The following is a 14,522-nucleotide window of genomic DNA, read 5'->3' on the forward strand; positions in this document are numbered from 1 at the left end:
GAAAGATTTTACTGTTTTGAGAAATATTTCCTCAATTCTCTCAACTTGTCAGGGCCCAAATGTGGAGCAGAATGTGTAATAAAAAATGAAAATGAGAGATATAAAACAATTACAAGCACAAGAAACATAAAACACCGAGAACAGTTAGTTTTGTACAAAAAACCTGTTCTTATCCTGTCAGTTTCATGAATCTTTAGTTCTGCTGTGAAGAATTCTCTACAGTGAATGTTAAGGGACAAGAAATTGGCAAAGACAGAATAATTTTGAGAGTGTAGTTGGAGATATGTTATGTATGAGACATTTTTTCTTTAAGTTGAAAAAAAAAAAATAGGTACAACTGGTTAGACCAGAATAATAAAGAACTTGTAAAGGTACACCCACTTTGAAAAAATATCTCTCGTTTCCCTCAGATTTGTTCCAAAGACATGACAGTCCAGCCTCCTTTCATGACTAAATAAGCTAAAAGCTGGGCAACTAACAAAAGGCTCCATTGTGTGAAGACAAAGCCCAGTCTAAATAATGCACTACCATATAACAGCCACAGAAAATTCTTTGATTTGACAATATAATTTTAAAGTAACGATTATTTAGAACTTCTGCATGTGCCCACATTCTTGGCTCTGAAAGGTGAGCACAGTGCTTTGTAAAGAAGAGGTTTCTGACTAGAGAGAACACCATTAATGCAATTTGTTGTAAAACTATCTAGAAAGTTATCAAAGAACCATGCTGTGGAGGTTGTGAAAGATATGTCAGTCTAATTAGGTTTGTCAAATATTCAAGTATGATTTGAACAATTTGAAAATATTGTCAAGTGTCCAGGCTAGCAAATAACTCAGAGTTGTGAAAGACAAGTTAGAGCCAGCATCGAGCACCTGCAGCATGGCTTACTAGCAAGCAGGATGCTCAGATCTATTAACAGCACTGGACCACCACGCCAGTTTGATGGTCACTTGCATCCCAATCCAGTGAGGAAGCACAAGTGCTGTACTGCGGGGACCTAGTCATATGCCAGGAGACAGACTTTACGCATCAGTGGTTCATCCATTGTAGGGCAGGACTAATGCAGTCCACGTAGAACTGGTACATCTAACTTTGCCAGATTTGGGGAGAGTTTGCTGCCCTCAAGATGTCTCCACATCACCAATAATCATTCTAGTTCAGAAATATGTCACTAAAGACCAAAAAAACAGTCTGATTGGTATAAAGTTTTCTCTGACTTTGAAATGGTGTTGAAGGAACAGGGAAATGAATTCTTTCAGTAGGAAATGAAGCATGCATTTATCAATAGCTGATCACTCCATTATAGCAAAAGGAAATCATTTTACTCAAGGAAATAAGGTGATGTTGTCATGAAAATTTGTGTTTTCGATAACCATTTCACTTGTTTAAAAGGAGAGCACTAGACCATGTACCCTGAGTTACTGTGCCCATTGTCTGAAATAAATGCGTCCTCATTGGATGCAGTGATGTAAATGTATGAAAGAATAGAAACAGAGAAGAAAATATCTTCAACTTTACAAGCATGAGAGATCCCAATTTGGATGTTCAAGATAAGGGTTTATGAAGCCTGAAAAGCTAAGTGAGTAAGGAAATAATGTGGCACAGCTGCATGAACACCTCAAATAACTTGCAGGAAATGTCCTTAATTATCAGTGCTGAAGAGGGACAGTTATAACCCAAGGATTTTGGCATTTTATTTTGATGTAGAAGAATTTTGGCTGTTGGTACCTTTTGCCTTGATTTGAATTGCGTAGTGGTTTTGCAGCCACAGAACTGTTTTTTGGTTATGTTGGGTTTTTTGTAGTAGTAAGACCTGTTTGAGCTATCCAAAGTATTTCTGTTTTCTTCTCTTCACTCTATGGAGATAGACACAGACATAGTTTCATATGCATATATATATACGGATATAGATATGTGTGCCCATATATATACACATATAGCTTTTTTTACTGGAACACAGATGTCATATAAAACTTGGAAAATGTGTTTGTATTATCAGAAAGAAAAAAGCTTCTAAGTTGATTGATGCCCAAGATACAGGGAAAACAGCAGAACGTGTTGTGAGTAGACACACTGTGTTCTTATACGTGTGTTTAAGTAAACGATGAATACTGGAACAGCTTGTAATAGCCGTTAAGAAAACCTCAGTACTTCAACTCCTAAACTTCCTTCACATGTAGCCTTTTACTGTGCTCCCGGACCCTCCTGAATGCATTGTCTAAATGTGCAGCAGTGTCAATCAGCTAAGAAACTCAAAGGAATACATTCTCTTTTCCATAGATTTTGTCATTAAGAGTGTGTGTGCATGTGTATTTTCTGACCATTGCAGATTTCAGAAGATCACCAATAACCATATCTGTAAGGCTGCCCTGGTACGCCAGACAAATTTAATGATATCATTTGAAGACATCTCCTAGTGCCTTCTCTGGCATTCATTCTGTTTCTTATCAGAACCTCAGGAGTAAACTCTGCCTACTAGGAGGGAGCTTATGTTGCTACGGAAAATCTTTCTGCCTGTATCTCAGTGCAGCTGTCAGTATCTCAGTATGAAATCCACATGTATCTCATCTACTTGCCCATGTACTTCAGTGCATGTACTTCTATTTGTTCTTCTGCAGGCATCACCTATTCAGAAAATAAGTACTGGGAGGGTTTGCACCAAGGGTCAACATACTCAACAAGAGTCAGTCCTTAATTTTAATGGCATACTTTATGATACATATTTGTAATTATTATTCATTCACTATTTGGACACCATTTTCACTTGTTAAACAGGAAAGAATTTTAGGCAGCTACAATACTGCTGATGACAGAGTTTGTTGATGCCTTGATCCTCCTGTTGATGCCTTGATCCTCCTGTTGATGTTTAGTCAATGAAGCCTTAGAAGACTTTCCTGCACCAAAGACTGCTTTTCATGCTCTTCAGGTTTCTTATGACATGTTACCCTTTCACTGATTTACAAAAAATTGGTTTGTCAAACCCTCCATCCATATGCAGTTGGTAGCATCTGATATTTATTCAACTTTCTGGGTGAGAATGTACCCCTCCACAGCCTTTTTGGGGGATCTGTACCCTGTATCATCATTATAGATTCCTTACTTGGGCTTATGATATGATATCTTGGGCTCACAATATGATATAAAATTGTTTTTCATATTGATTTATCAGTAAGAAATACTGATGTATAATTATTAATTTTTTTTTCTGATTTGCATTATGCCACGAAAGAAAAAACATGATGTCCTTATTTCTCTTTCTTAGCATCCTCCTCACCAACATCAAAACACCTTGCCAAAGGAACTGGAATAGGAAAGAATACAGAAAAGCCTTTAGCTCAGTGCCTTAAAGTGAGTGGAATAAGTGAGTTTTCCCTTGCCACCTCATTATTGTTACAACCCCTTTTAGACTGTCTGTCAGCTACTTATGATGTGCATAGATTGTGCTATGATGGAGCCAGTGCTTATCTTCTAACATAGCATTAGGTTTAATTTTATCAGATGTTTGGGATTTCAGATCTCTCTTTGATCTCTAAAACAACTTTTTTTGAAGAGATGATAAAACTAATGAATTGCAAATCACCTTTGATACTTCTGAGATTTTAGTACAGGTATTAGAAAGGATAACACAATACTCCACAGGAAGCTGAAGCTTTTTGAAAACCGCTGTAAAGCTACTTATTAAGAAAAATGTTCCCAGAGAAGACCTAATTGTCTAGGAAACCAATGCTTACATTCATTTGCTCTTGGAAATAGTATGAAGAGAGTTATTTCTAACATTGCAATGTTTCTATCACGAATGTTTACTTCTGAGACCTGCGGGCACTGCAGGACCTCTTGTCCCTGTCCCTTGTCCCCTGCGCTCCGCCCATCCTGCCCATGGCCGACGACCCCATTTCAGCCCCCTGGGGCCATTAGTCCCTGACTCAGAGATGCTGCAGCGTGGCCAGTCTCCAGCTCCCCACAGTCCTGCTCTGCCTGGCTGTGGGACTCACCAAGATAGGCCCACTCTTGGGCCAGTTCCCATCTCCAGGAAGGTGTCCAACACCCAGGGCCAGGGCTGTCCTGGTGCCCCCCCAGCTGTCTTGCTCCTGTGTATGGTGGTGGAATGGGCCTCAGCCCTTGTGGCACCCCAACAATATATTTTCATTGGTTTTAAAATTTGTCAGTCAACTTTTTATATCAACAGCTGAAGAGGCTATGAGAGAAGTATGGGAAAGCAAAGGTAATATGTCCAAGGGGAGAGAAAAAGACATTTCTAATTCTTCCATTGTAACCAGAGCTTCAAAAACATCTTAGGAAAATGAATATTAAAACCTGAGTTTTCTGCAGGGAGGGGACACTGTGCATCACGGAGAGAGCTCTGCAGAGATCTTTTGGAAGGATATGAGTTGTTCTGTCATGTAACAAGTAGCTTTAGCTCAGAAATCTTTTAGAAATGTTAACAAAAATCTTTACTGATCTACTATATACTGTCTCCATAGACTGCTTTCTGAATTGTCTCTTCTTACAACTTTTTCTGCCATTCATTTGAGCTTTTTTCCTCAGGTGTTTGAGCATCATCTGTAAAGCTTGAACTGATTGTATTGATATTTGTCTTGATGAAACTCAGGGTGGTCCCAGAGTGTTTCTTTTTTTTCATTTGTTGACATGATAATGCTTTCTTGCCTTCATCATGATCTTGAAATGCAGTGTAGGTCATCTAAGCAGAACACAGAACAGTACCATAACAGGTTTGACATTTCCTGGTTTTGGTGTTCAAGACTTCAATTTGAGTTTTTGTATTCATTTTGAATTTCACACCACATTTTGTATTAAACCAATGATGCAGTCTACTATATTTCTCTTTCCAGTTTTGAATTATATATATTCTAGATCAGTCTGAGATTTTTAGTCATTGTTAAGATTAATCTTTACATAGAAATATATATTTTTTTTCTCACGTTAACTTTCTGTTTTCATTATTTTTTCTTAGAGTGACAAAAGTATTTCTTATGTAGATGAGCCTGTCTTTTAATCCATAGGAAACAGATAAAATATCCTTAGAGCCCATCAAAAGCAATACAGAGACACACCTGGCTTTTTAGAGGCATTTGATTGCAGTCCTGTGTTTCTCCCCCCTTAAACGCATTTAGACTCCCGATCACAGGTCCCCAAATAGCATTTCATTCTTGCACATCAAACACTGTGATGTTCAGACCAAAATAACAAGAGGCAAACATCTGATTAAGGTGAGACACGTCTGTCTGTGCAGACTTGGCTGTTAATTTCTCTGCTATCTCTTGTGCCCCTAGGGCATCGGCCACCCCTCAGGCAGAGCTCGAACGGAGCCTGCGATGAACATTTTTCAGCCAACCTGGCTGCTATAATTTACTTTGCTTCTTCCAAGAACTCTACTTCTCTCAGCAGTGGCTGTTGGCATTGGAGAGAAGTGGAAAGTGGGAGCAGGAGGCTTGATGAGCAGATTGGTCAACTCCATCATCACAATCAGTGCTTTACAAATTCATTTAGCAACTTCAGTGGCGCTACAGAAAGACATGGGAAAAAGATATTCACCTTGGGAGAATAGAGTAGTGTCTACAAATATCTAATGAGTTCATACATTGCTGCTCACACCACAGGAGATCATGCTGTTCCTCAGCAATCCTTTAGCCACTGATGTTTTGAGTCTGCTCAACTGAGAGGTGCAAAAAATATCTCTTCAAAAGCTCTTATTTGTCTTGCAAGAACAGAAACAAAAGAGACAGAGAACTCTACAGCTGGCACAACTTCAGAAAAGACAGGAAACTCAGACTCACAGGGAAACATGGGCCCCTCAGAGAAGACAGCCTCCTCTACAGTGCTAATGGCAAATCCTGTCCAACACTCAACATCTGTTTCCCTTGACTGCAAAGGGGTTATGGTCACAGTAGTGAATAGTACCTATTTTATTTGCTGGTTCTTCCCTTGTGTGCTATATTTCTTACAGACAAACAGGTCGGACTGCTGGAGACAGAGGCAAAAGATTGATTCTCCAGCTCATTTCCAATATATGTCTACATCCACAGGGAAGTATTCTCGCTTATATTTGGCTTTGACATTCTATTTCCAGCAGAAAAACCATGTAGAACGAGGCTAATAATAATCTGTACTTTAAATTAAAAGATCTAAGCACCATTTGAGAGTTAGGTGACAACCTCAGACCTCTTCTGTTAAGAGATCTTCACTGACCAGATAAAGAGGCAATATTCTCCATTTTAGGTTGAAATAGTCTTCAGCAGGCACAGAAAATCTGAGAAAATATCTTGCAAGTCAGAATAAAATACTGAATACCAAAACTGACAAGAAATATTCAGCACAGCCTTAAGTCTCAGATTGGTTTCTATAAACAGAATGGGATGGTAACCAGGAGCATCACAGGAAAGCTGCCCACTTTAGAGTTCAAGAAACAATAGAACATTTTCTAGCTGTTGCGTTGATGCACAATTGAATGGGCCATATTTTTATATCCTTCTGTCATCAAGTGGCTACCTGTTGTTTTCCATGTCACTACCAGTGCTATTATCCAGAAATTTCAGTAAAATATTTTACAGAATGAAATCTTATTCCTGCGACTTCAGCCTACACTTAAATTTATATATCATTTATTACTTTGTGAATCAAGGTTAGGTAGGTTTAGTCATCTTGAAATCAGACCTTAGGATCTGCTGCCTCTTTAAAGGCAAATTGTGAATTTCTTCTTCATGTTAAATGCTACATTACTCTGCAGGTTCTAACACATTTACTGACTAATGGAAAAGAGATGTAACAGGAAAAATAGAGCCTTGTTAGTAAACTGGCAAACTGCAATTATATCTATCCATTAAATTTTAATGCAGATATATTAAAGGGAAATTCCCAATTTAAATATATGTGCTTAAATATAAGAATCTCTGTACGATACTAGGGGATACTAATTGTTCACCTTGTTTCTCGCATATGAGCTTCTTCCATTCTGTCTTTACAGTTCCTGACCTGTAGTTTGTAGACTTTTACAGTCAGAATTAGGTGTTTGGGATTTTCCTAAATACAACCAAATATCATCTTAAAACTTCCAGAGCTGCATAATGCAATATTTTTCCTTTACCCCTTTCCTTTTTCCTTTTTCCTTTTTCTTTTTTCTTTCTCCCTCATCGTTTCTTCCCTTCACCTTTCCTCTTTCCTCTTTCCTCCTTCCTCTTCTTTTTTTCAGTGTGTCCCACAGAGAAATATAAGCATAAAAGGCCAGTTATGACAAGTCCTTCCAACAGCAGCACTTTCACAAAAGTTATCTGGATCTATATAGCAGGAATCTCATCTCCTAACTTCTTTAAGTTCTACTACAATTACTACATTATTCAACAGAATGCTGTTGACAAATGAGTACACAGTTTCAGCTACATTGGCTTTACAGCCAAATTTAGTTTTAGCAATCAAGGACAAAAAAAATTTGGAAAAGAGTGAGTGAATGTAATAATTGTGTAGGAGAAAACAAGAAACCAGATTATCCTGCCAATGGGCAGCTCCTAGAATTTTGCACTTACTCATGCTTCTATAGCAGTGCAAGGATGCTTGCTTACTTACACTTTCCTTACCTATTCCTTGCTCTACAAGGGGCAGGGGTTACGGAATAAGTTTTTATAGTTGTCATTGGTCCAACACTTTCACTCACTTCACTCCTGAGCTGCAGCAGTAAGAAGTCGCTGTGGTATAATAAATCATAAAGACAACTCCTGGAATAGCTCCAAGCCCAGATGCGATTCAGTCTTTGGCTGCTGGAATGGTTTTGGGTTTGGGTAAAATTGGGATACTTAGTTACATAGCAGACAAGTGTGAACAGTGAGTTTCAGCCCAATAGCTACAGTGAAAAGCAGGACTAAGTGTAGGTCAGAGCAACAGATTTAATCACATAATGTGCCTTTTTTCCAGTTGTAGAAATCCACTGTAAAAAGAGCAAGAAGCAAGAGCTTACAGATTACTTGGTACACAGAAGGGGCTTGGTGACAGCATATTTTGGCTGGTACCCAAACCCTGTCACAAAGTGGCTAGGCTGTACTGTGATAACAACCTTACAGGTACTGAAGGATGGTCACCTACTGCCAGAGGATGGAGGGTTAGCTTCTTTTTGATTAACTTTGATCTTTTTTTACAGTGTTCAACATTACCAACTCAATGATACTGTGGTCCCATTTGGGAGAGGTAACGAGTTTCCAGACATGGACACATTATGGTTTAAGCTGTCCACACAGAGATACATGCACAAGTAATGATGGGAAGTTATACCTCTCAAAAACATCTGTTCTCACACTAGCCCTGCCAGCTTCTTTGTTTGTTCAAGAAACTTGTGATATTGCATGGATTCTGATGTGGACAGTGTGGGGATGACCTCTTCTGTGAATAACTGTCAAAATGATTGTTTTCTCAGGGAAGATTGGTTCCTGGATGAAGAGCATCAAGCTGAATATTAGGTCCATACTGAGTCCAAGAAGGATACAGATAATGAGCATGAAGAGGAGCTTCTTCAAAAAGTAAACCTTTTAGGGGTTACTTTGAATGATGGTAGGCTTAACTAATACAAGAACAGACAAATACCAAAAATTTCAAGGTGCTATCCAAAGGAAACTATTGTTTATTTTTCTCTAAACCTTTAGCATCTATTTCTTTGTGTTTTGGAGGTTATACTTGTATGCATCTATTTATGAACAAAGAAAATTATCTTGAGCAAAGAAATGCAGAGAATGAGAGAGAATCACTTATGACAAATCTCAGATTACCTAGTGAATAACTTAATAGTGCTAATATACTGCAGGAAACAGTCAATAGAAGTACCAAAACAGAACAGAAATATGTTGACAGATTATCTCTTTTCTAAAGATTGTATAATTCTGTGGTTAAGAGCATTTATAGCAATTCAGGCAAATAAAATATTTATTCACCAAAGATAATAGGAAAACACTTCACTAGCTCCATGTTTTAGTTCTTTGCACAGTTCCATCATTATCTAAATGTTTATTTGGTTTTTTATATTTTGCAACTTTTTTTTGTATTCTGATTGTTCTATATTTATCATTTAATACAAATGAAGATGGGTCAAAATCAAATGCAACATCTAGGCATGCGTACTTCACGAGTCAGTGAACCAGCTAATTGCATCCGAAAATGAAAAGGAAGGTCTTCTGGAGTGGATGTTATTGCTGTCCTGTTTGTATTAACATTTTCTAAGATTTTTTCTTTTCCAACTCTTTTATAGTTTTATTATTTCTATGCATATGTGTAATCTAAGGCACTGTTTCCTCTAAAGTTTTGCAGTGTGTTGGTGAAAGAAAACTGATACAAAGATGGTCATGTCAATATTTAACTATCAGTCTAGGAAGAATAAGAAGTATGTGTGAATTAGAGGGCACTGATATGCTACAACGTTTGTGAAAACAAAATACTAGTACAGAAAGAGTGTGACTTAGTCATAATTGCTGGGATAGATCCTGTCACTAGCACTATCCCCCTCATGCCCACATGACTTGCATTGTAATAGCTCATGATGACCAGACAAGACTCCCATCACCCCAGGAACAGACCCAGAAATGAACTGCAGTGGGAGAAGCTTCTGCTCTGACACAGGAGAGGATGAATCCCAGTTCTGTTAAAGTGAGGTGATATACAGGTCATAATGATTTTGGTGAAGTTAAGATGCTGAGTACCTTTCAGGACTGGGTCTATTTGTTTTGATCTTCTCAGTTTCCTTATCTTCCTCAGTACAAGTGGCAGTAAAGAGAGACAGAACACCTTCCATTTTGCATTCTCCCATCCTCCCTCCCCTCACATTTTCTCTCAGCTGGGAGCACTGTTTGCTCAGTTTAATACTTCCAGCCGTCTCCATGCCATCTCCGAGCTCATGCAAGCAGAGGAGCAAGCACCTCACCTCTCACAAGTCTCTGTGAAGGCTATGAAGTCACACTGATTTTAAGTTACTACTGAGGGTGAAGCTGGAGAATTTTGTAAAGCTATCCTCTTTTTTTAACCCAGGACATTGTTTGATAATATGAAAACTGTGTTGTTTATTGGAACGTCATATGTATTTGTGGGTCTATATATATGTATGTATGTGTATGCACTTTTTTATATATACATATTTGTTGGCTAAAGAATAACAAAGCCTCTGTATAGTGGCAGGGAGATCCAACAGAAAAAAAAAAAAATGATAAATGAGACCACCTTACTGCCATTGTATCTTAATAAAGGTTGTTATCTCTCAGACAAAATGTAATACACCACACAAATGAATAATGTCAAGATGGCACGTGCCTATTTAGAAAAGTGCAGTTATTTTTAGCTCTGACACCAGCTGTTTGTTTTGCAGCAAGTGTCCGAACTCAGATGAGTGGATAAAGTTATAAGCACTTCACTTTCTCCAGTTTTCAAAAAAAGCTTAAATAGGCATATTGCCTCCCCTTGGTGCTGTCAGATTACCCATGGAGCTGAGGAGCACAGCCAGTAGCAGGCATAAAAATCAGGTGAGGGAGACAGAAAAGTAAGGGCAGGGCATGGGGTCTGTCATCAGCAAACCCAGCGGCATGATAGTGCTGATATCATTTGTTTGACCTGTATCAAAAGCCAGGAGCATGGGGAGGAGAGAGATTAGAAAAAGGTAAATGCCTCAGTAATGGAGATGCACAGAAACAAAAAAGAGGTTGTAGACAGAGAAAAGTGTTTCCCCAGTCTTAATGGCACATTTTGCACGGTGCTTTACAGACTTGGAAATGGCCACAATCTCCTTTGCAGCAAGGTCTGTCAAAGAGTGATGGCCTGATGTAATAAAGATGGATGGCTACTTCCGAACACCAATGATGGACATGGACTGAGGGCAGTTGAGTCAGCCCAGAGTCTGGGCCACAAGGTGGGTGTGGGGTGGTGAGGCATGTCCAAGGTCAGGCCAGGAACATGTGTCAGGAAGAGGTGTTTTCCCCTCAGCCAGAATCACAGAATCACAGAATCACAGAATCACAGAATCACAGAATAGTAGGGATTGGAAGGGACCTCTGTGGGTCATCTAGTCCAACCCTCCTGCCGAAGCAGGGTCACCTACAGCAGGCTGTAGAAGACCTTGCCCAGGCGGGTCTTGAATATCTCCAGAGAAGGAGAATCCACATCCTCCCTGGGCAGCCTGGGCCAGGGCTCCGTCACCCTCAGAAGGAAGAAGTTCTTCCTCATGTTCAGACGGAACTTCCTGTGCCTCAGTTTGTGCCCATTGCCCCTTGTCCTGTCACTGGGCACCACTGAAAAGAGCTTGGCCCCATCCTCCTGACACCCACTCTGCAGATATTTATAAGCATTTATTAGGTCCCCTCGCAGCCTTCTCTTCTTCAGGCTGAACAAGCCCAGCTCCCTCAGCCTTTCCTCATAGGGGAGATGTTCCAGTCCCCTCATCATCCTTGTAGCCCTCCGCTGGACTCTCTCCAGTAGCTCTTCATCGTTCTTGAACTGGGGAGCCCAGAACTGGACACAGTACTCCAGATGAGGCCTCACTAGGGCAGTGTAGAGGGGAAGGAGAAACTCCCTTGTCCTGCTGGCCACACTCTTCTTGATGCACCCCAGGATGTCATTGGCCTTCTTGGCAGCCAGGGCACACTGCTGGCTCATGGTTAACCTGTCGTCCACCAGGACACCCAGGTCCCTCTCCGCAGAGCTGCTCTCCAGTAGGTCCACCCCAAGCCTGTACTGATGCATGGGGTTGTTCCTCCCCAGGTGCAGGACCCTGCATTTGCCTTTATTGAACCTCATCAGGTTCCTCTCTGCCCAACTTTCCAGCCTATCCAGGTCATGTTGAATGGCAGCACAGCATTCCGGTGTGTCTACCACACCTCCCAGTTTGGTGACATCAGCAAACTTGCTGAGGGTACATTCTAACTCTTCATCCAGGTCATTGATGAAGAAGTTAAACAAGATTGAGCCCAGTACTGACCCCCGAGGGACACCACTAGTTACCAGGCTCCAACTAGACTCAGCGCTGCTGATGACAACCCTCTGAGTTTTGCCGTTCAGCCAGTTCTCAATCCACTTCACCAACCACTCATCCAGCCCACGCTTCCTCAGCTTCCCTAGGAGGATATCATGTCGAAAGCCTTGCTGAAGTCGAGGTAGACAACATCCACGGCTCTCCCTTCGTCTACCCAGCCAGTCATGTCATTGTAGAAAGCTATTAGATTGGTCAGGCATGATTTCCCCTTGGTGAATCCATGCTGACTACTCCTGACAATCTTCTTTTCTTCCACTTGCTTGATGATGGCCTCCAGGATAAGCTGCTCCATCACCTTTCCCGGGATGGAGGTGAGGCTGGCTGGCCTGTAGTTCTCTGGGTCCTCCTTCTTGCCCTTTTTGAAGACTGGAGTGACACTGGCCTTTCTCCAGTCCTCGGGCACCTCTCCTGTCCTCCAGGACCTCTCAAAGATGATGGAGAGTGGCTCAGCAATGACATCCGCCAGCTCCCTCAGCACTCGTGGGTGCATTCCATCGGGGCCCATGGATTTGTGGACGTCCAGATCACTTAAGCGATCCCTCACACAGTCCTCCTCGACCAAGGGAAAGTCGTCCTCTTTGTAGGCTTCTTCTCTTACCTCCGGGGCCTGGGATTCCTGAGGGCTAGTCTTAGCACTGAAGACTGAAGCAAAGAAGGCATTGAGTAGTTCTGCCTTCTCCGCATCCTCCATCACCAGGACACCCGCCTCATTCAGCAGCGGCCCCACATTGTCCCTAGCCTTCCTTTTGCTGCTGATGTAGTTGAAGAAGCCCTTCTTGTTGTTTTTGACATCCCTTGCCAGCTTCAATTCCAGGTGGGCCTTGGCCTTCCTCGTCGCATCCCTGCATGCTCTCACCACATTCCTGTACTCTTCCCAAGTGGCCTGCCCCTCTTTCCACATTCCATGGACCTTTCTCTTCTGCCTGAGCTCCGCTAGAAGCTCCTTATGCAACCATGCAGGTCTCCTGCCTCCTTTGCTCGATTTCTTTCTCAGGGGGATGCATTGCTCCTGTGCATGGAAGAAGTGTTGTTTAAAGAGCGACCAGCACTCATGGACCCCCTTGCCTTCGAGAGCCCTGGCCCACGGGATTCTTCCGAGTAGCTCCTTGAAGAGGGCAAATTCAGCCCTCCTGAGGTCCAGGGTTTTGATCCTGCTTATCGCCCTGCTTCCTCCACGCAGGATCCTAAACTCGACAATTTCATGGTCACTGCAGCCGAGTCTACCTCCGACCTTCACATCCTCCACCAGTCCCTCCTTGTTTGTTAATACAAGGTCCAGCAGCGCGCCTTTCCTTGTTGGTTCCTCCACCACTTGCATCAGAAAATTACCATCGATGCTCTGTAGGAACCTCCTGGATTGCGCCTGCGTAGCTGTATGGTCTTCCCAGCTGATGTCAGGGTGGTTGAAGTCCCCCATGAAAACCAGTGCCTGTGACTGTGAGGCTGCTTGCAATCTCCCCCTGAATGAGTCTTGCAGTACACTCTTGCAGTACACTCTGGAAGAGCTCTTATTAAAAATCTCAAGCCTCATATTTTGATCTCAAAATACTGAGTTTCAGTGCCCACTCTTAAAATCTGCAGATTACTTCAGTACTTTGTTCCCCATGTTAGAGTAGAAAAAAAAAGGACTCTGCTAAGAAAACCCCTTGGAGTTCAAGCATTTCGGTTGGAACTGCACCAAATTGACTGTCTTTGAAACTTGTCAGGGAAAGTAAAACTGCAAAGACAAAACATATTCCTTCCCACAGACGTAACTGACTATTTTTCACTCAAAAAGAATACAAAGTAACATGGCAAACCTATTTTCTGTTCAACCAGCGATTTAGTGGTCAATCTGACTGTCAACTGAGCATTGTTCCCTAAGTACTATGGTGGAAATGAAGAAATAAAAGTTTAAGTAATTTTTTTTTAAATATTAAAAAATCAAAGGTTATTCTACATTCTGTGTTCCAGAGATGAAATACCTTTGTAACCAAGGTGATGGAATTAGTTAATCATAAAACACGAACAATGCTGCTACGTCCCTTGTACAGCCCTGCCCATCTGGACATTAAGTCTGGGAACAGAGGGTTTAGTCCCTAGGTAATCATTAATGTTAAACAATAATGGTGAAGGGGATTTTTAATAGAAATAGCGTTACCAAATGGTTGCAGGTGTATTTGTGTTACCTATCTATTGTGTGAATTAACTGAAGCAAAAAGTCATACATCTCCCCCCCAAAGAAGGTAGTTTTAATTAAAACCAGCAGGTGCCTAGAACTGGTCAAGACGACCCATGCCGCAGGGACAAGAGCCAGAAGAGGACTGAGTTTGCGCAGAAACTGTGATGAAGAGGATAAGCCTTCATCTTGGGACCCCCGATGACCACCACTAGGAGGCACTGCGCAAGTGCGGGTGGGAGGAGTGTATGAAAATGGACTGATTTGACTATGAAAGGAAGGGCTTATGTAATCAGATGAATATGTATATTTTGATCTATATAAACTGCACGAAAAGGGTATGGGGTATGCACGCTT

Source organism: Opisthocomus hoazin, chromosome 3, assembly GCF_030867145.1.
Source record: "Opisthocomus hoazin isolate bOpiHoa1 chromosome 3, bOpiHoa1.hap1, whole genome shotgun sequence".
NCBI lineage: Eukaryota > Metazoa > Chordata > Aves > Opisthocomiformes > Opisthocomidae > Opisthocomus > Opisthocomus hoazin.